Source organism: Rhinolophus ferrumequinum, chromosome 11 (assembly GCF_004115265.2).
Source record: "Rhinolophus ferrumequinum isolate MPI-CBG mRhiFer1 chromosome 11, mRhiFer1_v1.p, whole genome shotgun sequence".
NCBI lineage: Eukaryota > Metazoa > Chordata > Mammalia > Chiroptera > Rhinolophidae > Rhinolophus > Rhinolophus ferrumequinum.
The window spans coordinates 85,914,246-85,940,213 of record NC_046294.1 but is presented as its reverse complement, the minus strand read 5'-3'; the positions used below and the strand labels follow the sequence as shown (position 1 = coordinate 85,940,213).

Genomic DNA, 25,968 nt, shown 5'->3' with positions numbered 1-25,968 from the left:
CAGGTTGACAGCAGCCTTCAAGACAGCGGTGTTGGGCAAGGCTGCAAAAAGGGCTCTCCCAGAGAAGAGAACAACATCTCTGGCCACAGAAATGTCCACCGGCCCCTGCCTGGCATGCAGCCTGTGTTGGCCACAGATGTGTTTCAAAGTGTGGCTATTTAGGCACCATTCATACACCCAGACCTGCTGAAACATACATGCATACATGTATGTAACAAACATGCATACCTGCCTGAATTTGAACAGGTTGAACTGAACAACAGAGGCTCACACATTCTGAGGCACAACAATACACACAGATGTGCCTAAAGTCATGCATTTCTGTGTGCTCACTGAAATCCTACCCATGTGTATGCCATTTGCGTCCACTCCCCGGCACCCAACATGGACCTGTGTGCATGCTCTCAGCCCTAATGGGAATGTTTGTCCTCTGGTCCAGGTGGCATCAGTTTTAAAAGCGAGGTAATTTGGGAGCTAGACAGGTCTTCAATCAGAGGGCTTAAGTCTTCCAGGGAGGCAGTGGGGTTGGGTGGAGAGTGAGTGCAAAGGAAGGGATGGGGAGAAGTCCTTTGGTTTTTTCTGTGCCTATACATCACTTTCCCATATCCTGGTCTCCTGTGCGGGGTTCCCCCAAGTCTTCTGACTTCAAATGGCCAGTCCCTTCCCTGTCAGGGTTAGACCAACCCTTGGTGCTGTAATGGGAAGATACTGGTTTCCTGTCCACAATGTGGGTGTGGGGACAGAGCTAGGAGTGCAGTTTCCAGGCGCTGGGCCTCACGTGGAAAGGTGCTGGCTCGGGTAGTAGATGGCCATCAGCTGTGACTAGTTGGCCATCAGCTGTTACCAGTTAGCCATTAGCCACTGATATAACTGCTGTGGCTACGCTAGGGGGTTGTTGGTTGGTTGGTTGGCAGAGAAGCAGATAGCAGATTGCGGATCGTGTGGCTCCTGCTTCCTGTGAGAAATAGTGGTATGAACTCCCCTATCCATGGCTCCTTTGGTGTTCCTTTTTGGCCTCACCACATCCTGAGTTCTTGTGTGGGGAACGGGACCAGAGACCCTGCATGACATGTGGCGCAGCAAGTAGGGTATGGTGCCGGCCAGAATTTTCAAAAGGGTAATGGAGCAGTTTATGCGTGTGAAAGCTCAGCTTCTGGAGGCCCATGAGGAGTGGCGCTGGGAACAGAAAACACAATCTTCCTGGGAAAAATGTGACCACTTGGTGAATTGGTGGGCCTCTCTAGCCTTTGGATGGCATGCCACCCTGCTGGCTCTGATGGGCATTGCCTACCTTTAGGTGATCTGCTGCTGCCGTAGGACCCAAGGGTTGCAAACATCTTACACCGAGGCCTCCACCCAGTCGGACACCTGGCACAGCGAGCAGGATTCCAGCCAGGTAGGAATGGTGTCTGACTCTCAGCAGGAGGACATGTGGCCCCCACACAGTGTGGTACCCGGTAGCCACTGTTCTCAGGAGTTGGACCCCCGAGGAGGGGAGGGAGAACATGGATGGCTCTCCAGCCAGCATGGAGAGGGCCCTGCGGGTTCTGGCTGAGCAGTTGCTGGAAGATGCGAAGCGTATAGCTGGCCCTGTGGGCTGGATGTTCCTCGCCACGTTGTGTTGTAGCACAGAAGATGCGCTTAATGAAATAGTCCAGGTGCCGGACCAGCGGCCCCGGGGGGAGGCGCTGGAAGCTCGGGACCGCCAGTTAGAGGAGGTTCTCACCGCGGTGCATCATAACTCAGAGGAAGCACTTGCTGGAATTGCCCAGATGCGGGACCAGAAGTCCCGGTGGGAGGCGCTGGTAGCTTGGTCTGCCTGTTAGAGGATGAGCCCTACAGTGGAAACTCTGAGGCAGAAGTGGACGAGTGGAGACAATGTAGCTCCCAACCCCCACGCCCACGCCCTTCTTGATGCAAAAGGTAAAACATGAGCAACCTTTGGGCCCCGGGGGCATTGCTGCCGGCAACCCAGCTGTGACTGAGTTCACAGCCTACACCCCTTACACTCCCACTGAGTTGCCGACAGTGCCCTGGAGAGACAATCTCGATTTGGCTACTACGTTTATGGGATGAGAGGGCAGACAGCATTCTCTGCTCCCCAGGTGAAATGGAAAAGCTAGCCTTTGTGACGGGGCATCCTTCCCTGTGACAAAGGTTACAGAATTGCCATAGGTTGGCCCAAAACCAGGGCTACCACATTCTAATGGAGTGGCTCACTGCTGCGGTACGCACAGTATGGGGACAGGCTGGCGAGCTGCCAGACACTGAGTAAATGGCAGTCAGATACGGAACTTACTCAAATCATCCATGAAATGGGTATGAGACATGCTATTTTCAACCCTAATATGCGGGGGCTGGATGACGAGAGTTTTACAACCAGCATGAGAGATCTGGTTTTGCATACTGCCCCTGAAAATGCTTTTGGATCCTTGGTTGCCATTCTTACGCCCTATGTGGGACAGCGGATCCATGAAGTTATAACTGCCATGGCCACCCTGGGGGATGTTGAAAGCCGGCATTGAGGGATGTTAAGACAGGAGGTCCGAGAAGTCGAGGCCTGGAAGTCCAAGTCAAACGTAAGGGGGCAAGGTCGTGGGCCTCAGAGAGGAAAAAAATAGACCGACAACCCAATGCACTCTTGTTGGAAATTTGGAAATGGTTGCGTCCAGAACAGCAATTCTAGCGAAGCCCAAAGGGGAAGTCTGGGAAAGTGCAACCCAAGTCCCTCCAGGACTTCATGCGGCCACTTGAGGCTGACTTCTTTCAGCTTGATTGCGGGGAGAGGGGAGCAAGGTACCTGGTCAGAAGGGACGAGCGGGGACCAGAGGCCCCACGTGGAACTGTCCATCCATAGGTCCCCTTCTAATGTGCAGAGGGTTTTGGCCCTAGTTGACATTGGTGCAGACTGCAGTCTTGTTTATGGGAACCCAGAACTATTCCCCAGACCAGCAATCTGCACTGATGGCTACGGGGGAAAGACTGTGACTGTGAAAGCCGTTTCCTTACCACTGGATATAGGAAGGCTTCCCCCTCGTACCTACAAGGTTTATGTCTCCCCCGTTCCGGAGTATATTCATTCTAGGGGTGGACATGTTACATGGCCTCAGCTTACAGACATCAGTAGGAGAGTTCTGTCTCTGGATCCAGGTGGTAAAAGTGGTGACATGCGGGCATGCTCACCACCCTCCTCAAGTGTTGCCACAGCCCTGGCGCGTGGTTACAGTGTGGCAGTACCACCTGCCAGGAGGGCAGGAGGAGATTGGTCGTACAATATTGGAATTGGAGAAGGCACATATTGTGAGGCCAACGCACAGTCCCTTTAACTCCCCAGTATGGCCTGTCAAGAAGCCAGATGGGACCTGGCAAATGACTGTGGACTATAGGGAGTTAAGTAAGGTGACACCACCTTTGCACGCTGTGGTACCTTCAATTCACGATTTGATGGATCCTCTCACTGTCCGCCTGGGAACATATCACTATGTAGTGGACTTGGCCAATGCTTTTTTCTCCATTGACATTGCACCCGAGTGTCAAGAGCAGTTTGCTTTTACTTGGGATGGTCGGCAATGGACTTTTCAAGTCCTGCCACAAGGATACTTCCACAGCCCCACTATCTGCCACGGGCTCGTGGCCCAGGATTTGGCACAGTAGGATCACCCATCCTCTGTGATCTTGTTTCACTATGTTGATGGTAATTTTTTTTAAAGATTTTATTGGGGAAGGGGAACAGGACTTTTATTGGGGAACAGTGTGTACTTCCAGGACTTTTTTCCAAGTCAAGTTGTTGTCCTTTCAATCTTAGTTGTGGAGGGTGCCGTTCAGCTTTAAGTTGTTGTCCTTTCAGTCTTAGTTGTGGAGGGCACAGCTCAGGTCCAGTTGCCGTTGCTAGTTGCAGGGGGCGCAGCCCACCAACCCTTGTGGGAATCGAACTGGCAACCTTGTGGTTGAGAGCTCCCGCTCCAACCAACTGAGCCATCTGGGAGGCAGCTCAGCTCAAGGTGCCGTGTTTAATCTTAGTTGAAGGGGGCAGAGCCCACCATCCCTTATGGGACTCGAGGAGTTGAACTGGCAACCTTGTGGTTGAGAGCCCACTGGCCCATTTGGGAATCGAACTGGCAGACTTCGGAGTTAGGAGCACGGAGCTCCAACCACCTGACCCACTGGGCAGGACCCTGTTGATGGTATTTTACTAACATCTGATTCTTTCAGATTTAGAGCAAGCAGCTCCCTCTCTTCTCTGCCACCTGAAGTCACGTGGCTGGGCGGTGAACGAGGAAAAGGTCTAAGGCCCTGGCTTATCCGTCAAGTTTTTGGGTGTTGTGTGGTTGGGTAAGACAAAGGTCATACTTGAGGCAATTATTGATAAAATACAAGCATTTTCCTGTATTGGTAGGCATTTGTACCCCATTTAGCACAAATGGCAAGGTCCTTGTATAACATGATAAAAAGGGGGCCTCATGGGATTGGACAGAGGCTATAGAGCAAGACTTTGTTGCCACAAAATGGGCAGTGCAGCAGGCACAGGCTCTACAAGTAGTAGACCATGGTCGCCCGTTTGAACTTGATGTTCACGTAACCCAAGAGGGGTACGGTTGGGGCCTCTGGCAACAGCAGGAGAGTCTCTGGTCACCAGTGGGAATTTGGTCCCAATTGTGGAAAGGAGCGGAAGTCTCCTACTCTCTAATAGAGAAACAGCTGGCTGCTGTGTATGCAGCCCTAGTGGCCATGGAAGCCATTGTAGGAATGGCAGGGGTGTTGGTTTGAACAACCCATCCCGTCCAGGGGTGGTTCTGTACATGGAGACAGGGACCAAAAATGGGGGTGGCAGAGACCACCACCCTTGCCAAGTGGGGTGCCCACTTGGAGCAATGTAGCACTCTTAGTTCAAGCCCTTTGAGCACAGAGCTACAACAGGTCCTGGGTGGGGCCTGTGGAGCTTATAGCCCAGGCTGAGCCAAGCGCTCTGCCTAGTAGGAGGACTTGGAGCCCTCGCCCTATAGAGAAGGACAGCCCCCAGTACCTGAGGATGCCTGGTTTACCGATGGTTCTAGCCGAGGAGCTGCAGCCGTTTGGACGGCTATTGGTGTGTAGCCCAGAACAGACACCATTTGGTTTGATACTGGGACGGGCCAGAGTAGCCAGTGGGCTGAGCTACAGGCTGTGTGGATGATAATCAGCCACGAGCCCGGGCCCCTAGTTATTTGTACTGACAGCTGGGCGGTGTTCCGGGGCCTAACGCTGTGGCTCCCTACGTGGAAACACCAAAACTGGTTGGTAGGACATCGTCCACTGTGGGGTCAAGCCATGTGGCAGGACCTCTGGGACCTAGGGCAGAGAAAGGAGGTGACCCTAATGCATGTCACAGTTCACTCCCCCTTAGTGTCCCCAGGTAACGATGAAGCAGATGCCCTAGCACAGGTCCAATGGTTAGAACGGGTCCCTGCCACTGATGTGCCCCATTGGCTGCATAGGAAATTGCAGCACGCCGGAAGCCGAACCATGTGGCAGGTGAGCAGACGCTGGGGTCTGCCTTTGAAATGGCAGGAGATAGCAGATGCCTGCTATGACTGTGCCGTCTGTGCCCAGGACAGCCCCCAAAGGCGGAGGCTCCCCTGGGAGACACAGCAGATTACATGAGGGAGGGTGCCCCTCACTTGCTGGCAAGTGGATTACGTTGGACCCCTGCCTAAGGCCCGCAATGTGATATACGCATTTACAGCAGTGGACATTGCTTCAGGGTTGATGTTTGCTTGGCCGTGTCCGGCTGTGGATCAGCGGCATACAGTGGTCGCTCTTACACGGCTGTGCGCCCTCTATGGGAGCCCCCAAGTCATTGAAAGTGACAGGGGTACCCATTTTATGAGGCAAGAAGTACAGCGCTGGGTTGCCAGGCTGGACGTACAATGGTTGTTTCATACCCCATACAATCCACAAGCAGCTGGCATGATTGAATGCTATAACGGCCTTTTGAAGCAAGGTCTCCGGGTGTCAAAACACCCTCCCACAATGCGTGACTGGGCCTCGCGTCTATAGGATGTCTTGAGAATCCTGAATGAGAGACCACTGAAGGGAGGGCCTGCACCAGTCGAAGCTCTGCTACATCGAACGGCCGCTCCCATTCAGTTACAAGTTACCACCAGTGAGACTCTGTTAAAGCCAGGCTATGGCAAAAATGGAAACATTTTGCTGCCAGCACCCACATGCTTGAAAGCAGAGGAACGACAGCAATGGACTTGGCCCTGGCAGGTCAAAAGCCCCCCTGTCGGTGGTTGGGCCTGATAGCCCCATGGGGTGCTGGTTTGACCCATGATTTGAAAGTGACACCATGTTTGGGGGCTGAGTGGCCACCACAAGTGACTGTAGTATACGGAGCTCCGATACCGTGATGATTTTGCGGGGAACCTATGTGCTCTCGCTATGGGCTATTATGGGGTCCCCTGTTCTGTTACATGTTGAAACCACGCAAGGGACTCCAAGCACTGCCATAAAGGTCTGGTACCACAAACTAGGAAAGGTGCCACTGGCAGCGACCCTCCTTTCCCAGGACAAAAAGTTAGCATGTATCCTTCCAGATGGAAGGGATTTGCCATTGTTGGTTCCTAAGACTACTATTTCTTTTTGCCCGTAGGTGCCTATAGGCTAATATGGCACAGGGCCCCTGTCGGAAGACGCTTGTCATGTAGATTGTGAGGCGAGACCCTGTACGGGTGGAGTGTGGGGACAGAGCCAGGAGAGCAGTTTCCAGGCTCTCGGCCTCACGTGGAAAGGTGCTGGCTCAGATAGTAGATGGCCATAAGCTGTGATTATTGGCAATCAGCTGTTACCAGTTAGCCATTAGCCACTGACACAACAACGCTAGGGGGTTGTTGATTGGTTGCTTGGCAGAGAAACGGATGGCGGATTGCAGATCGTGTGGCTCCTGCTTCCTGTGTCTCCAACCCAGCCACCAGTGAGAAATAGTGGTATGACTCCCCTATCCATGGCTCCGTGGGTGTTCCTTTTTGGCCTCACCATATACTGCGTTCTTGTGTGGGGAGCGGGACAAGAAACCCCGCATTACAGTGGGGAAAGTGAGTCAGAGAGTTTTCAAGTTTAATGTTCATCTTGCTCAAATCCTGCATTTTCTAGATGAGTACACAGAGGCCCAGAGGGGACAAGTGACTCGCCCAAGGTCACACTGAAGCTGTGTGAGGATACACCTTACTATAGCTCTGAGGAACACTTTTCAGCAAACTATACACCAGGAACTGAAAGGGGCTCTGTTTTTAGGGTCTGTCCAACCAAGGCTTGGAGATGTGTGCCAGCTCAAGCTCAGGTTTTATTGGCCAGAATGATGCCACTTATAACACACCTTGGTACAAACTGAGGTTCTGTGACTGGGTGGCCAGAACTTTGCCACCAGACATCCCTACCTTGCTCATCAGCTACAGTGTGTATTTGGTCTCTTGTTTTAAAAGCCCTTCACCGGTTGAATTGTTCTCTCTCCCCTCAGTGCTGTCCCTGAGTTGTATTTACTTTCCCTGTTCAGAACCCCCTCTTAGAGGACAGCAACCCTCTCTCTCTGACTACTCAAGTTGCCTGACAGCTTAAGCTCCTTTCTTTTGGTGATCTCTCAGGAAAGAGGAAACTGCTAGTCACTTCTTCTGATGTTACTGATGCTGATTCTCCAGGCTGGTCCAACTTATAGACATACATCTTGAAAGCACTTCCTAAGATCTATCTTCTCTAGGAAACAGCATCAATGGAGAAGTGGTGGGGTTTTTCACTCTCAGCCCTGGAGCTGATTTTGTCTTTGATTTGTACCTTGCTGGGGGTCTCCCCTATCCTGGCTGGGACTGCTGTGGCAAGACCTATTGGGGGCCCATTTAGGCAGCACTGGGAGAATGGGAGGCCAGGCCAGGGCCCCAGGACCAGATGTGCCCATAACCCCCATTTTGATGCCCACTGAGCTTCCTCCATCACCTTGGACCACACGCTCTCCAACTCCTCTCACAGCCAGCCTGAGTTCCCAAAGCTCCTTCCTTGGAAGGGTGATTGATTAATTGATTTACATATTTATTAAAATGTATTTTAGTAGCGTCTTTGCCTTTGATGCCAAATCTCATTTCCTATTGTGGGGCTGCTGACAGCCAGCATTGTAAATGCAAAGACACTTTACAAAACAATTTAAATAGCAATTGCCACCAGCTTAAAAATGAGCAAAACAGACAAATAAAATACTGATGAGGAAATTGGCAGCTTCAGGACATGGAGGGCCAGGGGTTTCTCAGCAGCCATCAGTTCCTGGTGCTGGACGGTAAAGGCTGTGTAATTGTGTCTTTAGAATGACCCAGATTTTAGGTGTGGATGAAGGGAGATTAACAGTGGTTGTTTAGGGAGCAAAAGTACCTTGCCCGTAAAAGCAACCCATCTTCAGGGAACTATTCTGAGCAGAGGGGGATACAGATGAAGATAGTACTCAGGGTTTGAGCCCTAGATTTTTGCCCTGCAGTCTCAAGTTGCGAGGTTGTGTCTGCTTGCTTTGGGGAGCACCATGGACACTGAGGATGGCCCGAAGATCTGGGAGATCAGCAGGCAGCTTGTTCTTGTCCAGGCAGCCAGGTGGTAAAAACGTGGACAGGAAATTCGGTCTCTGGATTCTGGTCCCAGCCTGGCCAAGCTGTGAATCTTGGGCAGTCTATGTTCTCCCTCTGGGTCTCTGCTTCTTGTGTAGGACACACTGTGGGAGCAATCTAAGCACTAGCATGGGACACCAGAGATTTGGCATCTAGTCCTGCTCTTCACTCCCTAGCTGTGTGATTTCCAGCAGGTCGCATTCCCTCTCTGGGCCTCATCTGTAGCATAAGAAAGAGCAACAGATGTGGTGCATTGTAAATCCTCCCCCCCCCTTTTTAAAATATATGATATGTTAAAAACCCATGATGCTACGTGGTTCCACTGATGGCCTTAATGGAGGGAGGGAGGGAGAGAAAGAGGGAGGGGAAGGTGAGTGGATGTGTGTTGGATAGAGCAACCTGCATAACAGGAGGCTAGACGTGCTTGCACTCTTCCTGAGAAAAATCAGAGATAAAAAGTCTCCAAAAGTGAGTAAGATTTTGCTCATCCTCCTCATCCTTTTATCCATTCTGTCTTCTGGTTGCTTCCTACCTGCCTGGTTGTGCCTTCTCTGTCTCTACCCTTTCACTTCCTGTGCCCCAGGGCCCCTCCTCATGCTGCCTTTTCCTGCTGCTAGATTTACTTCCTGCATGAGCTCATTTTGCAGCTATTCTCTTTTTTCCAATATGCTCAAACGTTCATTTCCAGTCTTGACCTCTTACCAGAACTCTAGTCTCATAAATCCAGCAGGCTGTAGGACATCTCTCCTTAAATGTCTTGCTGTCACCATAAAATGTCTAAAACCACATTCAGCATCGTCTCTCACAAACCATTGCTTTCCCCTGTGACCCCCATCATTCTTTTTTTTAAAAAATGCATTCTTCTCTTTTTAGTTTCCTATATCCAAGCAGTTATCAAAAGAAACTTTTATATGGTATTTTCAAGGTACTTTTCTGTACATGATCATATTTCTTTCCACAAGTGTGTATTGAGCAGCTATTATCTGCTGGTTTCAGTTAATGAAAAGATAAAGAGGGTAGTCCCTGCCCTTGAGGAGACAATACTCTGGTGAGGAGAAAGATACATGAGCAGGGACCAGTGCAGTTAGAGCGGGGCAATGGAGGCAGGAAACATGGGGTGCTATGGGGACAGTGATGAGTGGCTAGGCAGATGGAAGGCTTCCTGGAGAAGAAAATGGCCTGGCTGGCCCTGAGGATGAGCAGGTATTAGTCAGCAAGCAGAAGCTGGGTTGTTGGTCGAGGAGGGAGGACACTTCAGAGGGAACAGCACTCATACAATGCACGGGGAGTGAGTGAGCTTGCCTCATTGGTGACTGAGCAGTTCTGCAAGGCTGATACCTGGAAGGGTTTAACTGTCCAGTGAGTAGTAGTGACTAAGGTCAAAGGAATTCAGCAGTGGAGGGAATATTTCTGGAGAGATCAGCAAAGGTTTCCTGAAGGAAGTGGGCTTTTAACTGCACACTGAAGGGCAAGGAGGATTTAGATTAATGGGGATGCAGGAAAAAGGCAATTAGCTCTCAGGCCTTTCCTTGCACCATTGTAGCCAAGCCCTCTGCTCTGGCCCTAACCACCTTCGGCTTTCTTTCCTCTTGACTTCCCTTCCAATAGTCTGCCCCAGGAAACCAGAGGGTGGCAGCTCCTGTGCTTTGAGTATCCATACATCACTCGGGCAGCCCCTTTGCTCGGAAGGGCCTTCTCTATGTTTTTAAAAGTCAATACCTGTATCATAACCATTCTTCAAGATCAAGAGTGCACGGGCTTCTTCCTCCATGAAGCCTTTCCCTGGCTCCCACCAGGCAGTCTCTCTTCCCCAGCTGAATGTCCACAGAACTTTTCTCTAATGCTTCTCTGCAGCTTCCATGTGCTGTATATGTGATAGGTATCCAGAGCATCTCTCACCTCTTCTGCTGGATTGCAGAGCAGGGCCTTGGCTGTCATCCTAATGGCTCCCGGGGCCTGGCATGAGGTCAGTGTACAACCACTGAGCTCCAGAGTGAGTCAAGGTGTGGAGATGGGAGCTGAGCCTGGCGTGAGGGGAATTGGTGGGGCTGGAGCTCTTGGCTCAGATCCAGAGAGGGAAGTAACCACAGATAAATTGTTACAAACATGTGTGAGCTCCTTATATGCATGGTATGGTTGATGCATGGGTAAGATATTATACTGGGCAACTCTAATGAGGAAAGCTACCTCTGAGTGTGGGGAACTAAGGTCTCATATGATAGGTGAGGGCTCTTCTTGTATGCACATCAATACCTGTCAGTCTATCTGTCCAAGTGGGCCAGGTGGCCTCTTAGACCGAAATCCAGCACTGAACGGGGAGAGCCTCATCTGTGTAGGAAACTTCACTTATGCCTCTTCTGATTTTGTCTAGTAAGCAAACTCTTCATTCATTCATTCATTCATTCATTCATCCATTCATCCAACAATAAATTAATGATGATGCATTCACAGAGGCTGAGCTACAGAGGGAAATCTGTTGATACCTGCCATTTATATTAGCTGTCATAATTTTCTTTTTGTTTTCTCTGAATATTTAGAAAAGACTTTTCTCAAATGCCAGTCTGACTCTGCTATGCCATAGGGAGGACTGGCATTTTCAAGGTGTGGAGGCATGGACACCCTAGTGAATCAGGCAACTGTGGGGGGAGGGGAGGTGGCCTTAGAAGGGTGGAGGTGAACTAATTTATCAGCCCATCCTCTAGTCCAAGACTCTGCTTCCTGAGCTCTTCTCTGCCAAACCTCTGGGCACTCTGGGTTTGTTTTTAACCAGGGTCCTCTCTTCTCATGAGGCAGTGTGTAGAGTGCTTCACACACAGGCTGTGGGGTGGCACACCTGGGGTTGCCTCTTCCCCTAGGCCCATTACTGAGATGGCATCTCCCTCAGGACGTGGGTGTAACAATGACAAAGATCGTATGTGCTGTGCTCTGACCCAGTACAACCACAGCGAGTCTTTAATGAGGGGTAGCTGTCATGGTCATACAGACATGGCGTTTTTTATTGTAAAGGAGGGGAAATAAGTAAACATGGAAGAGGAAAAGTACTGCTTTTATTCATGTAGGGCAGGGGGGTTTGCATGCCCTTCTCTGTACTCTTCTTGGCCCATCCTCCAGGGACCTTAGTCATACGCAGCTTTGCGAAGGTGACAGGTTCACACCAGGGCCCCGAACACAATGAAGGAGCTAAGTGGCCAATGGGAAGATTGAACCTATAGCCTCGGCTTTGTTAGCCCTGGATACCATCCAGTCACATCGGCCTCCCTGAGTATAAGGCCCCTCATAAGGGGTACTTGGGAGGTGGCTGGAGTTTCACAGATGACCTCTCCCTGCCAACAAGGCCTCCCCAGGCTCCTCTCTTCAGTGTCTCAGGGTGGGAGTTCCCTCTTGCTCCCTTCCCAGGGAGCACCATCCATGGCAATCCCCATGGCAACTGTGATTGGGACCCCGTGCGGGGGTGGGGCATAAGAGAGAGATGAGGAGGGAGAAGAGTTAAGAATAAGTTATTTGGGGAAAGAGAAAAGGAGTGGAGAGGGAAAGTGGGAAGAGGCAAAGAGGAAAGCAAGGAGAGACTGAGGCAGGTCGGGGGAATTGTGTGCGCGAGAGGGAGGGAGAGAGAGAGAGAGAGAGAGAGAGAGAGAGAGAGAGAGAGAGAGAGAGAGAGAGAGAGACTGAGACTTCTCTTTGGGGAAAAATGGAAATTTAATCAGATCAGTTTTTATAGTGCAAATAGAAAATCAGTTTTAATAAAGCCAAAAGGAAATGCAGAACAGCCGCTTGAGATGGAGATTGTGTTAAACAGACAGCTCTTTAGGAGTAGCCGAAACTGGGATGTTTATTGTGCACAGACAAAGCAAGAAGGGGGAGTTCTAGCTGAATTTCAAATAGGCCTTTGATTTGGCTTTGGCGGTGGGTGATGATTCCCTCCTCGGCCATCGTCCCACACCCAGGCCCATCTGTCCAAGGAAGGAACTCTCCCAAAATGAGAAGGAAAGAGAAGAGGAGAGTGAGGACAACAGGGACACCTCCCTGATGGGAGCAAGCGCAGTCACCCTCCCCTTCCGATGGGGTGTTGTCCCTCAGGATCTCAGCAGTCCGTTTCACTCCTTCTGTCCAAAGACTGGGCTCTTCCCTCTGTTGACACACCCACTGTTTTAACCTCCTGATTCTTAATTATAGTTCTGGCCCAGCTCTTGGTTTTATTGCTTTCATTTATTATAAAGAGACCAGTGTCTGTTTTTTGAAACGGCTATCTGGTCAAATCACGGTTGATAAGCTACACTGAGCTGTCTTTTTAAGACAGGCCAAATTTATCACACTTAAAAAAAAAAAGAAAGCAAGCCTTCAATAGCCTATTAGAAAATTTCCCCCCTTTGCCCAGAGTGACATTTTAGTAAAAGGCTTTATTTTTCCCCCTCAGCTTTCACAAAGCCATTGCCTTGAAAAAAGAGAGAGGGCAGACGCAGAGCACTTTTGAGGCCGTTCCATAAAATGTATGGAGAGGGCATAGAAGATAACAGGATCTTTCCTAATGGGGCTGTTAGCTCAGGAAGGAAAAAGGGGGCCTCTGGCACATGTTTGTCAGCTGTTATTTTTGTAATTAGAAGAGAAACTGCACTCTACATTTTAGAAACGCCACTATCTGAGGCTTCAACAAAGACATGAGGTCTGGGTCAGAAAAATAGGTTAAGAGGAGTGGGGATGGGCAAGAAGGGGTGGGGCTGGCCTCGTGGTTCCTGGGGTTAATGAGCTCATCTGTCACCTTTGAAGCTGGCTCACAACTAGAGAGGAGCCCTGCAGGGCCCCGTCAGTGGGCTCCTCTGTCCTTGCTGAGCAGCTGCCACCATACTGTATTCACTGAAACTTCGCAGAAGCCAAGCGGTGGACCCGCCAGGCTGCTGGGATGGGGGCAGGGTAGAGGCAGCAATCTTCCATTGGCTGTGGAAGCCTCTGACCATCTGCCAGAACCAGGACCAGAGCTGGGGTGGGGCCATTCAATGGGCTCAGAAGCAAATGTTCATCCTTTGCTGTTTGAAGGGCTGGCTTTAGAAAAAAATAGAGGTCTGAGAGATGGGGGCAGGTTCCTGATCCTCCTGAGTGGGTGGAGCATCCTCCAGAGCAGACCTGTGTCCTGCAGGCATACAGCACAAGGGTAGCTGCTGAAGGGGTGTTGGATGGAAGAAATCAGTACGCAGTAGGAGGTTCACCTCCTAGACACTTGTGAACTTATGCCCTTCCACCACTGCATGCAACCCTCCATGAAGACTGCTCCATTTCTTCTTTGCCTCTTTCTTCTGTGCTTTCCTCCGCCAGCAATATTTCTCTATATGCCATTCTGAACAAGACAGCTTTAATTGTTAAACAGTTATCTCCTTTTGTTCTGGCCCTGAGATCCCGGTTTCAGAGATGCTGCTGACAGCGACCTCCTCCCCACTTTGCTTACGCCTGTTTCTTTCCTCAGACTGCACAACTCAGGAACTCCTTCCTCTCCCTGATACTGAGCACCTGACTCAGCAACAAGGGTGCACCTGACATCTGCTACCTTGAGATCCAAAGAAAGCTGGATGTGGAGGCACCTGGACCACAGCAACCAGGGGCCTATTGGTGGATGGAAATATCTCGGTCTTTGGATTCAGAGAAAGCTGGTTTGAAACCCAGCACTACCACTAGCTGGGTGATAGTAGAAAAATTCTTTGACTTCTCCAGTCTTCAGTTTTCTCATTTATAAAATGATAGACACTTGTTGGGAGGATTAAATAAGATGATGAATGTAAGGCTTGTGCCCCAGAGCTCAGGACTCAGTAAATGCTAGTCTTGCTCTCCCTGCCTGGGTAGGAGGCAGGTGGGAAATGTCTGCCTGGCATGTTATGTGTGTCAGGAGCAGAGGTATGGCTCAGCAGGGCAACCTGTGTATGGTACAGCCAAGATGAAAAGGTCTAGGAGTCCTCATCCGGTGTTTCTTCTGTCATTTCACAAAGTCTCTCAGTCTTCCAGGACCATTCTGGGTAGGGCATTCTATTTCCCCAGGCCTCCGTTTCCTCATCCTAGATGATCTCCAAGGAGATCAAGTTCTAAAAAGTCCAAATACTATGAATCCATTGTGGAACTCTCCAGATTCTAGAACTGTGTGATCGAAACCATGCTTGCAGACCGGATAGCCAAGCTGAGTTTCACCCTTCCCTGCAGATGTGGATGTGGATAACCCTGCAGTCAGGGATGTGGATAACCAGCCTTGAAAGCAAGTCTCACATTATTTGAGGATTGCAACCCTCAGCTTCCAGTGTGGAGGCACAGAGTAGGGCCACAACCCACCTGGTTTACCAGGCACCGCGGGGTTTCCCAGGATGGAGGACTTGCAGTGCTAAAACTTCGGATCTAGTCAAGGTATCCAGTCAAGATGGCAGAGTAGGTAAACACTGTGCTTGCATCCTCTCATGACCACATCAACATTACAACTAAATTACAGAAAAACCATCATTGAGAATCTCCTGAAGACTAGCTGAACAGAACTCTTATAACTAAGGATATACAGAAAAAGCCACCTTGTGACTTATATAAGGGGTGGAGATGTGAAATGGGCTGGTTCCACACCCACGTGTGGCAGTTAAAAATTGGGAAGGATATCTAGGCTATAAGGTCCCCTCTGGAAGAGTGAGGGGTCCCAGCCCCACACCGGGCTCCCCAGCCTATGGTTCCAGTACTGGGAAGAGAAGTTCCCACAACTTCTGGCTATGAAATCCAGTGAAGATTGTGGCTGAGTAGGACAGAAGACTACTAGAGTTCTAGGCATTTTTATTAAAAGGACTGCATATGGACTTACTTGCTGATGGATTCACTTGCTATGAGCTCCAGTGCTGGAACAGCAGCTGGTAATGTGCCAGGGACATACAGGGAGGAACTGAATTGTCTGGCTTTAGGGAGAGGGTTGGAGGGGCAGCTTTCTTCCAGACAGAAGTGCTGGTAGAATCCATTATTTCTTTGCTGAGACCTCCCCACTCCTGGTGTACAGCTGGAGGTGGTCACGATGCCTAAGTCTCCATCAACCTGGCTAACACTGTTTGCCCTGCCCTGATGATTCCCTGAGACCCCACCTTACCCAAGTGTGGGCACACCTAAGCCATGTCCAGTGGCTTTTCCATACAAATGGCCTGCCTTGGCTTATGCTGTGGAGCTTCCAAAAATCTCTCAAAGGTTCACAAAACCCAAACAAGCAAAATCTGGTCTCAGCATGCCCCTTGTCTCCTGCTGAGCAGCCCTGGAACTAGCAGCAGCTGGCCTCCGTTTGTGGGTTGACCTCTCCCAGACACCTCTAAGCCCAGTGTGAGTGGCTGCCATTTGTGGATTGCTTTGTAGCTCATGCCAAGTGGCTCTGGGCAAGGCCAAGCTCCTGCAGAACTTGGCCTGCAAAAGCCCCTCCTAGGAGGCCCTGGGGCTGGTACATCTTGTGGCCGGCTTCCAACCCAGTCAGAGCGCCATCCAGTTGCCTCTGTGGATGACACATTCAAAGGGCAGACTGGGTCCCAGAGCCCTGCTAAAGTGAATCCTGCTCCATAAAGTCAGCCTCTGTACAACAGCTCCTCCACTATAGTCACAGCCAGTCCTCACAGCCAATCAGCCTGAAGGTCAATTCCTCCCACTGATGTGCAAACAGCAACCAAGGCTCATCTACAACAGGAGGGCATACAGAACCCACACAAGGGACACACCTGCAGCACCTGGCTCAAGTTACCAGAGAGACTGCACTACTGAGTCCCACAGGACACCTACTACTTAAGGCCACTCTACTAAGACTGGGAGACATAGCAGCTCTACACAGAAACAAACACAGGGAGACAGCCAAAATAGGGAGACAGAGAAACATGTCTCAAATGAATGAACAGAATAAAGCTCCAGAAAAAGAACTAAACAAAATGGAGACAAGCAATCTACCAGATGCAGAGTTCAAAAACACTAGTTATAAGGCTGCTCAATGATCTCAGTGAGGACTTCAACAAAAAGATAGGAAACATAAGAATGGAGATAGAAAATATTAAAAAGAACCAGTCAGAAATAAAGAATACAATAACTGAAATAAATAATACATTAGAAGGAATCAACAGTAGATTAAATGAAGCTGAGGATCAAATTAGCAATTTAGAACTTAAGGTAGCAGGAAACACCCAATCAGAACAGCAAAAAGAAGAAAGAATCCAAAAAAATGAGGAGAATTTAAGGGGCCTCTGGGAAAACTAAGTATCAACATTCGCATCACAGGGGTACTGAAATGAGAAGAAAGAAAGAGCAAGGAATTGAAAATCTATTTGAAAAAATAATGACAGAAAACTTTCCTGACCTGGTGAAAGAAATAGACATACAAGCCCAGGAAGCACAGAGTCCCAAACAATATGAACTCAAACAGCCCCACACTAAGACACATCATAATTAAAATGCCAAAGGTTAAAGACGAAGAGAGAATCTTAAAAGCAGCAAGCAAAAACCAGTTAGTTACCTACAAGGGACTCCCATAAGACTGTCAGCTGATTTCTAAACAGAAACTTTGCAAGCCCGTAGGGATTGGCATGAAATATTGAAAGCAATGAAAAGCAAGGACTTACAACCAAAATCACTACATAACAAAGCTACCATTTAGAATTGAAGGAAACATAAAGAGCTTTCCAAACAAGAAAAAGTGAAAGCAGTTCATCAACACCAAACCAGTATTAAAAGAAATGTTAGAGGGACTTCTTTAAGAATAATAAGAAAAAAAGATAAAAAATGTGAATAATAAAATGGCAGTAACTACATATCTACCAACAATTTCTTTACATGTAAATGGATTAAGTGCTTCAATCAAAAGATAGGGTGGCTGAACGGATAAGAAAACAATACCCATATGCTGCTTACAAGTGACTCACTTCAGATCCAAAGACACATACAGACTGAAAGTACAGGGATGGAAACATATCTCATGACAATGGAACAGAAAAGAGCAACAACAAAAAACTAAGGTAACGATACTTATACCAGACAAAATTGGCTTTAACACAAAACTTATCATGAGAGACAAAGAAGGACTCAGTAATCCTACTTCTGGGTATTTATCCAAAGAAACACAAGACACTAATTCAAAAAGACATGCATCTATATGTTCACTGCAGCATTATTTACAGTAGCCAAGATATGAAGGCAACCTGGGTGTCCATCAATGGATGAATGGATAAAGAAGAGGTGGTGCATATATACAATGGAATATTACTCAGCCATTAAAAAAGAATGAAATCTTGTCATCTGCAACAACATGGATGGACCTAGAGGGTATCGTGCTGAATGGAGCAAGTCAGACAGAGAAAGACAAATGCCATATGATTTCACTTACATGTGGAATCTAAAGAACAAAACAAACAAACTAAACAGAAACAAAATAAAGAAACAGAGAACATTTTGATGGTTGCTAGCTGGGAGGGAGGTTTGGAGGTGGGTGGAAAAGGGGAAGGGATTAAGAAGTACAAATTGGTAGTTACAAAATAGTTATGGGGATATAAAATATAGCATAAGGAATATAGTCAATAATATTGTAGTATGTATGGTGTCAGATGGGTACTAGATTTATCAGGGTGACCACTTTGTAAGTTATATAAGTGTCTAATCACTATGTTATATGCAGGAAACTAATATGATATTGTATGTCACCTGTAATTGAAAAATAAAACAATTATTCAAAACAAAACTGAAGCTCTCTGCTCCTCCTGTTCAACAGACAGCTACATCTTCTAGCACAGTACCAGCATGACAGTGAGACACGATATTGAAGGTTGGAGTGAATGCATTTGGCCCCATTGGGCACCTGGTCACCACGGCTGCTTTTAACTGACAAAGTGGATGTAGTCACCATCAATGACCTCTTTGTTGATCTCAAGTACATAGTCTCCATGCTCCAGTATGAGTCCACCCATGGCAAGTTCAAAAGCACAGTCAAGGCTGAGAATGGGAAGCTTGTCACCAATGGAAACTGCATTACCATCTTCCGGGAGCAAGATCCCGCCAACATCAAATGGGGTGATGATGGTGCTGAGTATGTTGTAGAGTCCACTGGTGTCTTCACTACCTTGGAGAAGGCTGGGGGTCACTTGAAGGGTGGAGCCATGAGGGTCATCATCTCTGCCCCTTTTGTGGATGTCCCTATGTTTGTGATGGGTGTGAACCATGAGAAGTATGACAAATCCCTCAAGATTGCCAGAAATGCTTCCTGCACAACCAACTGCTTGTCCCCGCCCCGGGCCAAAGTCATCCACGACAACTTTGGCATTGTGGAGGGACTCATGACCACAGTCCATGCCATCACTGCCACCCAGAAGACCGTGGATGGTCCCTCTGGGAAGCTGTGACATGATGGCTGAGGAGCTGCCCAGAACATCATTCCTGCTTCTACTGGCTCTGCTAAGGCTGTGGGCGATGTCATCCCTGAGCTGAATGGGAAGCTCACTGGTATGGCCTTCGGTGTCCCTACCCCCATTGTGTCGGTTATAGATCTGACCTGCCACTTGGAGAAGGCTGCCAAATATGATGACATCAAGAAAGTGGTGAAGCAGGCATCGGATGGCCCCCTCAAGGGCATCCTCAGCTATACTGAGGACCAGCTTGTTTCCTGCTACTTTAACAGTGATGCCTATTCTTCCACCTTTGATGCTGGGGCTGCATTGCCTTTAACGACCACTTAGTCAAGCTCGTTTCCTGGTATGACAATGAATTTGGCTACAACAACAGGGTGGTGGGCCTTAATCCCCATGGCCTCCAAGCAGTAAGAGCCCCATGTACAACTCTCTCCAAAGAGAGAAAGAGAGGCCCTCAGCTACTGAGGAGTCCTCCCAAATTGATCCCCCAACACACTAAGAATCTCCTGACCTCTGCAGTTTCCATCCCAGACCCCCTGAAGAAGGGGAGGGACTGAAGGAGCCCTACCTTGTCACGTACCATCAATAAAGTTCACTGTACCCAGCCAAAAACACACACACAGGAATTCCTGTGCAAACTGGACTGAGCTGAGCACCCTAGGGCAAGGCGTACATTGAGCTTCATAAAAGTTAGTTCATACCCTATGTGGCCAGGGCACCAGGATACAGTCGTGACAGAAACAAGCATTACCTTGAAGGTGTTCAGAACACAGAAGAGGAGCAGCACGGGGGACAGATTAATTAATTGTCCTGCAGTTTGTGATAAGGGGGCTGACTGAGGCCTGTGCAAGACCCAGGAGGCCAGAGGAGGGGAGGTGAACTCTGGTGTGGTGGTGGTGGGTAGTCAGGAAGGCTTCCTGGAAGACATAGTAGTTGAGGTTTTGCAGGCTGAAGAGATGTTTGCAAGGCAGAGTAGAAGGCAGGCTGGGGATGGAACTCAAGAGACAGGACTTGCAGCAGTGTAAAAAAACACAGGCTTGAGAAAAAAATGGTGTGTAGTGGGGTGGGAGGGCAGGAGGCTATGGAAGTTGAAAAGCACGATTTCCTTGTCCTTGCAACATGGGCTGTGGTGGGATGTGGTTTAGAAAGAAGGAAGTCCTCAGGACCAGGGAAAGGTTGGGATGCCCTCCCCACCTAAGGATGGAGACATATTCGGTGTGACAATTAAGTTCGTGAACTCATCATAAAAAAGGTGCTACGTACTTCATTGATGAATATCACTATGATTACCTTCGAAGTACTCCCCTTAGGAAACTATGCACCGATGCCAGCACCTAGTCCACTCTTCAAAACAATTTTGGAGCTCTTTTTCTGGAATGGCCATCAGAGCTGTCATCATATTATCCTTGATGTCATGACTCATCAAAATGTCTTCCTTTGAATATTTCCTTTATCTTAGGGTAAAGAAAGAAGTCATTGGGGGCTAGATCAGGTGAGTATGGAGGGTGTTCCAATACAGTTACCGTGTTTCCCTGAAAAAAAACACCTAGTCAGACAATCAGCTGTAATGCGCCTTTTGGAGCAAAAATTAACACAAGACCCGGTCTTATTTTACTATATTATAAGACCGGTTCTTATCTAACGTAATATAATATAATACCGGGTCTTATATTAATTTTTGCTCCAAAAGACATGTTAGAGCTGACTGTCCGGCTAGGTCTTATTTTTGGGAAAACACGGTATTTGTTTACTGGCTAAAAACTCCCTCACAGACAGTGCTATGTGAGCTGGTATATTGTCATCATGCAAGAGCCATGCATTGTTGGTGAAAAGTTTGGGTCATCTAACTTTTTCAAACAGCCTTTCAGCACTTCCAAATAGTAAACTTGGTTAAGTGTTTGTCCAGTTGGTACAAATTCATAATGAATAATTCCTCTGATATTAAAAAAGGTTAGCAATAGCGTTACAACAAGTTCGTGGACTTAATTGTCAGACCTCGTAATTTCCACAGTGTCCTGGTTCCATCTCAGCTTTCCAAGGCCTAGGAGAATGTCACAGGGCTGCTCCATGCCAGCACTGCTTGGCTCCCTAGCATGGCTGGTTGCCTGGCCCATGGCTGGAGGCCAGTGGCCTAGAGCCCAGGGAAGCCAGCTGGTGACAGGATAGAGTTGTCCTGGCTTTGGCCAGCAGACTGGTGGGCTCTGACCCAGGCTGTGATCCTTATAGGACTTTCTCTTGGAGATATTTAGCTCTGCAAAGAAGCAACGACACTGGTCTGGCTCTGCAGAGAGTGTCCCTTTGCCTTAATCACTAGCACAGGGAATCTGAGGACCCAACATCTTTGGGGTGAGGCTGAGCTAAACCACATGGCCAAGGTTAATTCTACCTCCCTCTGCCCTTGCAGTCAGAGGGCCTGGGGAGATTAAGAAGCCAGGGACCAGAGTCAGATGGTAAGCACTGGATCTCTACCTATTGACTAAACCTGGAGATGGGACTGTGAAATGAATAGAACAATTACTTGCGCACAAGACAAACTTATTCCTTTCACCTCTCTAGGAGAGAATGCATTGTCTTGGTTAAAAAGCTCAAATCCGTTTTGGAATAAAACAGGGTGTTATGAACAATCAACCAGTGAGCTAACCAATCAATCAATCATGAAAACTTGACCAGAAGCTTCATTGTAGCATCTGATAGGAAGGAACCCAGACGCCAGGTGCCCAGTGAGGACCCAAGCCTCTGGCATCCATTCATACAGCCCTTTGTGTGGTGGAAGTACACTTGGCCTTGAAAGATTGGTGTCAGAGGCTCTCACATTTTTTTATCCTAACCTACGACTGTTTACCCATGAGGATAATTTTCTGAACCTAAGGCTAGAAATAAATTCATACGGGTACTTTACAGAGCTAGATAAGATGAAGACAATGATAACAATATAAAAATATGCGTGTGTGTTTGTGTGTGGGGGTGTGGGGTGGGGTGGGGGGCACATACTCAAAGCCTAACGCAGTGGATTTGGGGCCTGATCCTGGCTCTGTCACTCAACTGCAGTCAGGTTACTTAGCCTCTGTGAGCTCCCTGTTCCTCCCTAGTGAAGTGGAACACTTGGTCCCTTAGGCTTTTTAATTTTCTGTTCACTTAGTGGGTCTCCCCAGTAGACTATGAATTCCTTGAGGAAGGAGGCCTCCTTTTTACTTGTCTTTGTATCCCCGGGCCTGGCACAAAGTAGAAACTCAATAAATGTTGGTGGAATGAATGAATAAACGTTTGAATAACAAAAATACTTGCTCTACCGACCTTTCTCAGGATTATTGGGAGGATCAAATGAGATAATGCACATGAAAGCACTTTGTAAATTGCAGAGCTCTATACAAATGCAAATCATTCACAGCTTTGGTGGAAATTATTATTCAAATTATTATTATTATTTTCACTGTGAAGGAGGACAGGAAGGAGAGGGCAATGAAATCAGGCCCTCGCCCAGGCTCTGCACAGGCAGTGGGCAGTGCTCTCAAGCCTGCCTTGCATCTCTTTAGATCCTCCCTCAGCATGCTGCCTCCTGGTAAGGAGGGCCTGACAGGAGCTGCTTGGGTTGGGGCAGAAGTTGTTCTTGGAATTCTGCCCAGTGCCGGAACAGAAGCTACAAGCACATCTTACCCTGAACAAAATGAATTAAAAGCCAAAGTCTAAATGAAAACGGTTTTCATTTCTGCTGCTTTAAAAAAAATTTCAGTGGAAAAGGCAGTGTGCTAGAAATGGGGTGATGAGAGAGAGAGAGAGAGACCAGAGGCACCCCATAAATTCGGAGTTCATCCGGACTCCCCAGGCTGAGCTCATGTTTCCGATGCTATTATCCTGCCTCTTCAACCCCTGGACTGTGAGAGGGAGAGCGAGTGGCTGGGCAGCCAAGAGACTAGGAGCAAAGGCGTGATTGATAATTGGCGGCTATAATTCTATAATTCATCTCCCTGCACCGCAGTGAAATTAAAAGAGTTTAGATTCCCAAGCATAATGATCATCAATTAAACGCCGGGGAGATTTAGTGTCCTCATTTGAATTTTGTTTTATTTATTTAAATCTGTCTCTTTGAGTGGGCAGGGGAGCGTCTGGAGTGGGGTGCCAATAAGCGAGTGGATGGGGAGGGCAGGAGGCAGAGAAAGGGCATGGGGGTCTCCGAGGAGGAGCCAGGTCACACCAGACTGCCGCGGGTGGTGGAGGACGCAGCGGGCCCGCAGGGCGACGGGCTTAGCAAGACAGGGGATCCATCATCCCTGGCCTAATCAGTTAATACTGATAAACTGCCAGCAATAACTGCCAATTGTACCGCCGTTTTGGAACTGCCAGTTCATTCATTTAGGGAGTGCAGCGGCACGTCGCGGGAAATGCTCCTGGCCCCCGCGTCTTTTCTGTCTGTTCTCCAGGGAAGACGCTGCATCTGGTGGAGGTGAAGGGCCACCTCAGACGTCTACTGGCGTCTGAGGAATGGGAACACTGATTAGCTTGAGGGTGGCCAGGCAGGCTGTAGGCCGAACCTGGGCTGGCCTGGCTGGTCGAGGCTGGGCTGGGGAAGATGCCTTTCGATTCTTCTGCCCTGGCTGGCAGGGGAATGACACCACTTTGAGGAGGTCTCAGAGGGAGACTGTTAGGGCCAAGCCCTGGGATCTCATTGTGCATGGCCCGAGAAGGAAGACTCAGGAATCAGGGCTACCACTCGAGGCTCTGCCATACCCAGCTGTGTGACTCAGTTTCCAGCTCTGGAAAGGAGGGGCTGGGCTAGGTGGCCTGTTGGGGTCCTTCTAGCTCTGTGGCTTTACTGAAGCTACTTTTCTGTGCTGCCGTGAAGGTGGGGTGGATAACTCACCTGTGGCCCTCCTTTCCACTCCCATGGGATTCTGTGTTCTCCAGATGCCACCTCTCCACTTCCACTCTGAGACTCTCCTCCGTCCCCAAGTTGCTGTCCATTTTTCTGGGCTGGTTACTGCTGCCGTTTCCCGGCATACTCTGATTCCGACTTCTCACTTGCAATCAAGAAACTAAAAATAGAGCATAAAAGAGCTCTCCAAGGGTTTGGGTGGGGGTGGGCAGAGGACGAGGAAAATGTTTGGTTTCTCCTGGGAATGAGACCTCATCAGCTCTACATAGCGAGTTAGAAATCCAATCTAGACCATTGGCAAAGGGCGGATGTGGGGTGGGGAGCCTTCCTGATCAGCAAGTGGGGAGCTTGAGAGAAAATTGTGTATGTGTTGCGGGGGTAGAGGGTCGGGGCGCGCCTGAGAAGTGGAGATGGGGGAGAAGGAGGGTGAGCTATTAGGTCCTTGGGGCTGAGCCCCAGGGCATGTCCTGCACAGTGATTCCCCTCCCCACCCCTGTGTGGAGTGAGAGCTGAACTTCAAAGACCGTAGGTACCAGAGGGCCTTGTGTTCTAATTCATCTGCCAAGAGGGGGAGCCCTGTTCTAATTTTAACAAAGGAGTCTTAGGCAACCTGAGGCTGTGAGAATGCTTTGCAGGGCCTGGTTGTGTAGTTAGTGGTCTTGTTGGACTCGTACACTTGAGCTTGGAGACAAACAGGAACTTTGTCAGAGATTTCTTATTCAGGGCCTCAGAAATGGTGTCTTTTGGATTGTAAGGAATGGCTATGTCCAAGCTTGATGTGATAAGATTGGAAACTTGAAGGCACTGGGCTGTACTAGGAGTTGACTCACAGGTGTGAGAGCTGCGGGGGACTCAAAACAGCTGGTTCCAGAACACAGATGACCCCTCCTCCAGCAGAGCTACCTGAAGCTCAAGAAAGTAAATGAGCTTGTGTAAATTACTCAGCAGGTACTGGGGGAGAGAAGCCTGATTCTAGAGGCTGGAGTCCTAGGCTGCAGTCCTAGCTGCATCACTCCATGCCCTTAGCCATGCCACTTTCCCCCGTGAGCCTCAGTTTCCCCTCCTGTTTAATAGGATACATTGAATAAAAGCTCTGGGGATGGGGAAGTGCTTCCAATATACAAAGGATCTTATAATTTTCATGTCTCATGTATAAAAATGGGCAGCAGACCAGCCTTATCTTCTAAGTGGCAGTGCAAAGGGAGGACTTTATCTTCACCCTTCTCTGGTGCTGCCTCACAGGCCCTTCTCACAGGGGGCTATCTTTGGGACCCCTGACACTTCCCCTCCCTGGGGGAGGAAGGGAAATGGCAGATATTAGAATCCAGAGACTTGGCATTTTTTTGTACCACTGATTCAAATCAAGATACTGTCTTTCAGTCTCTTTTCAGTCTTGCTGAACTCATTTCAGTTCCCTTACCAAGCCCATTTCTATTGAGAGAGACAGTTGGTTCTTGAAAATGTGGTGATTTCTCCAGTGAGGGAGAGCTGAGCTGTGGGGAGCCAAGCCCTTTTTCAAGGGCCACCGGTACAGCCTTGTGAGCCCATCCCTGACTCCTCTCAAGTTCATCTGCAAGGCTGTCTTCGGGAAGGTCGGCGGTGTTCTCAGTTCATCCGAGAAGTGAAGGTGACCCCAGTTCCCTGGGAATGCCCACCTCCCTTTAAGGACTCATCAGGCTTCGTCCTGCAGCTGGGGCATCCACCCCACGGTGTCTTCTCTTTCCTGACTAGTCTGGTGTCAAGGGCTGTTCTGTGGCTCCCCAGGAAATGTCTTTGCCCCCTTTGGGCGTATCAGCAGGGATGTTTGGGATGAGGAGCTCTGAAGGGCAAGGACTATATAATTTTCTATGTAAAATCTATAACAGCACCAAGCCCAAGTGGGCATGAAGCCCAACAAAGGCTTTTTAAAATTACCATGTGCTGTCCTTTCTTTGATTACAAAAGTAATACATATTCATGGTCAAAAATTTGGAAAATACAGAAAAGCACAGAGAAAAAAATTCATCCATATTCCTCTACTAGGATGCACCATATTGAGTTGTATCACCTCACTGTCCTTCCCTTTCTCTCTGTCTCTCTATCTCTGCCTTTTAATGAAAATCTCATGCATAATACT

At 48.8% G+C, this 25,968-nt stretch overlaps 1 pseudogene; it reads left to right on the top strand.

The window, feature by feature from the left end:
* The first annotated feature begins 1,526 nt into the window (after positions 1-1,526).
* LOC117029787 (glyceraldehyde-3-phosphate dehydrogenase-like) lies at positions 1,527-25,477 on the top strand (annotated as a pseudogene).
* The last annotated feature ends 491 nt before the right edge of the window (positions 25,478-25,968 follow it).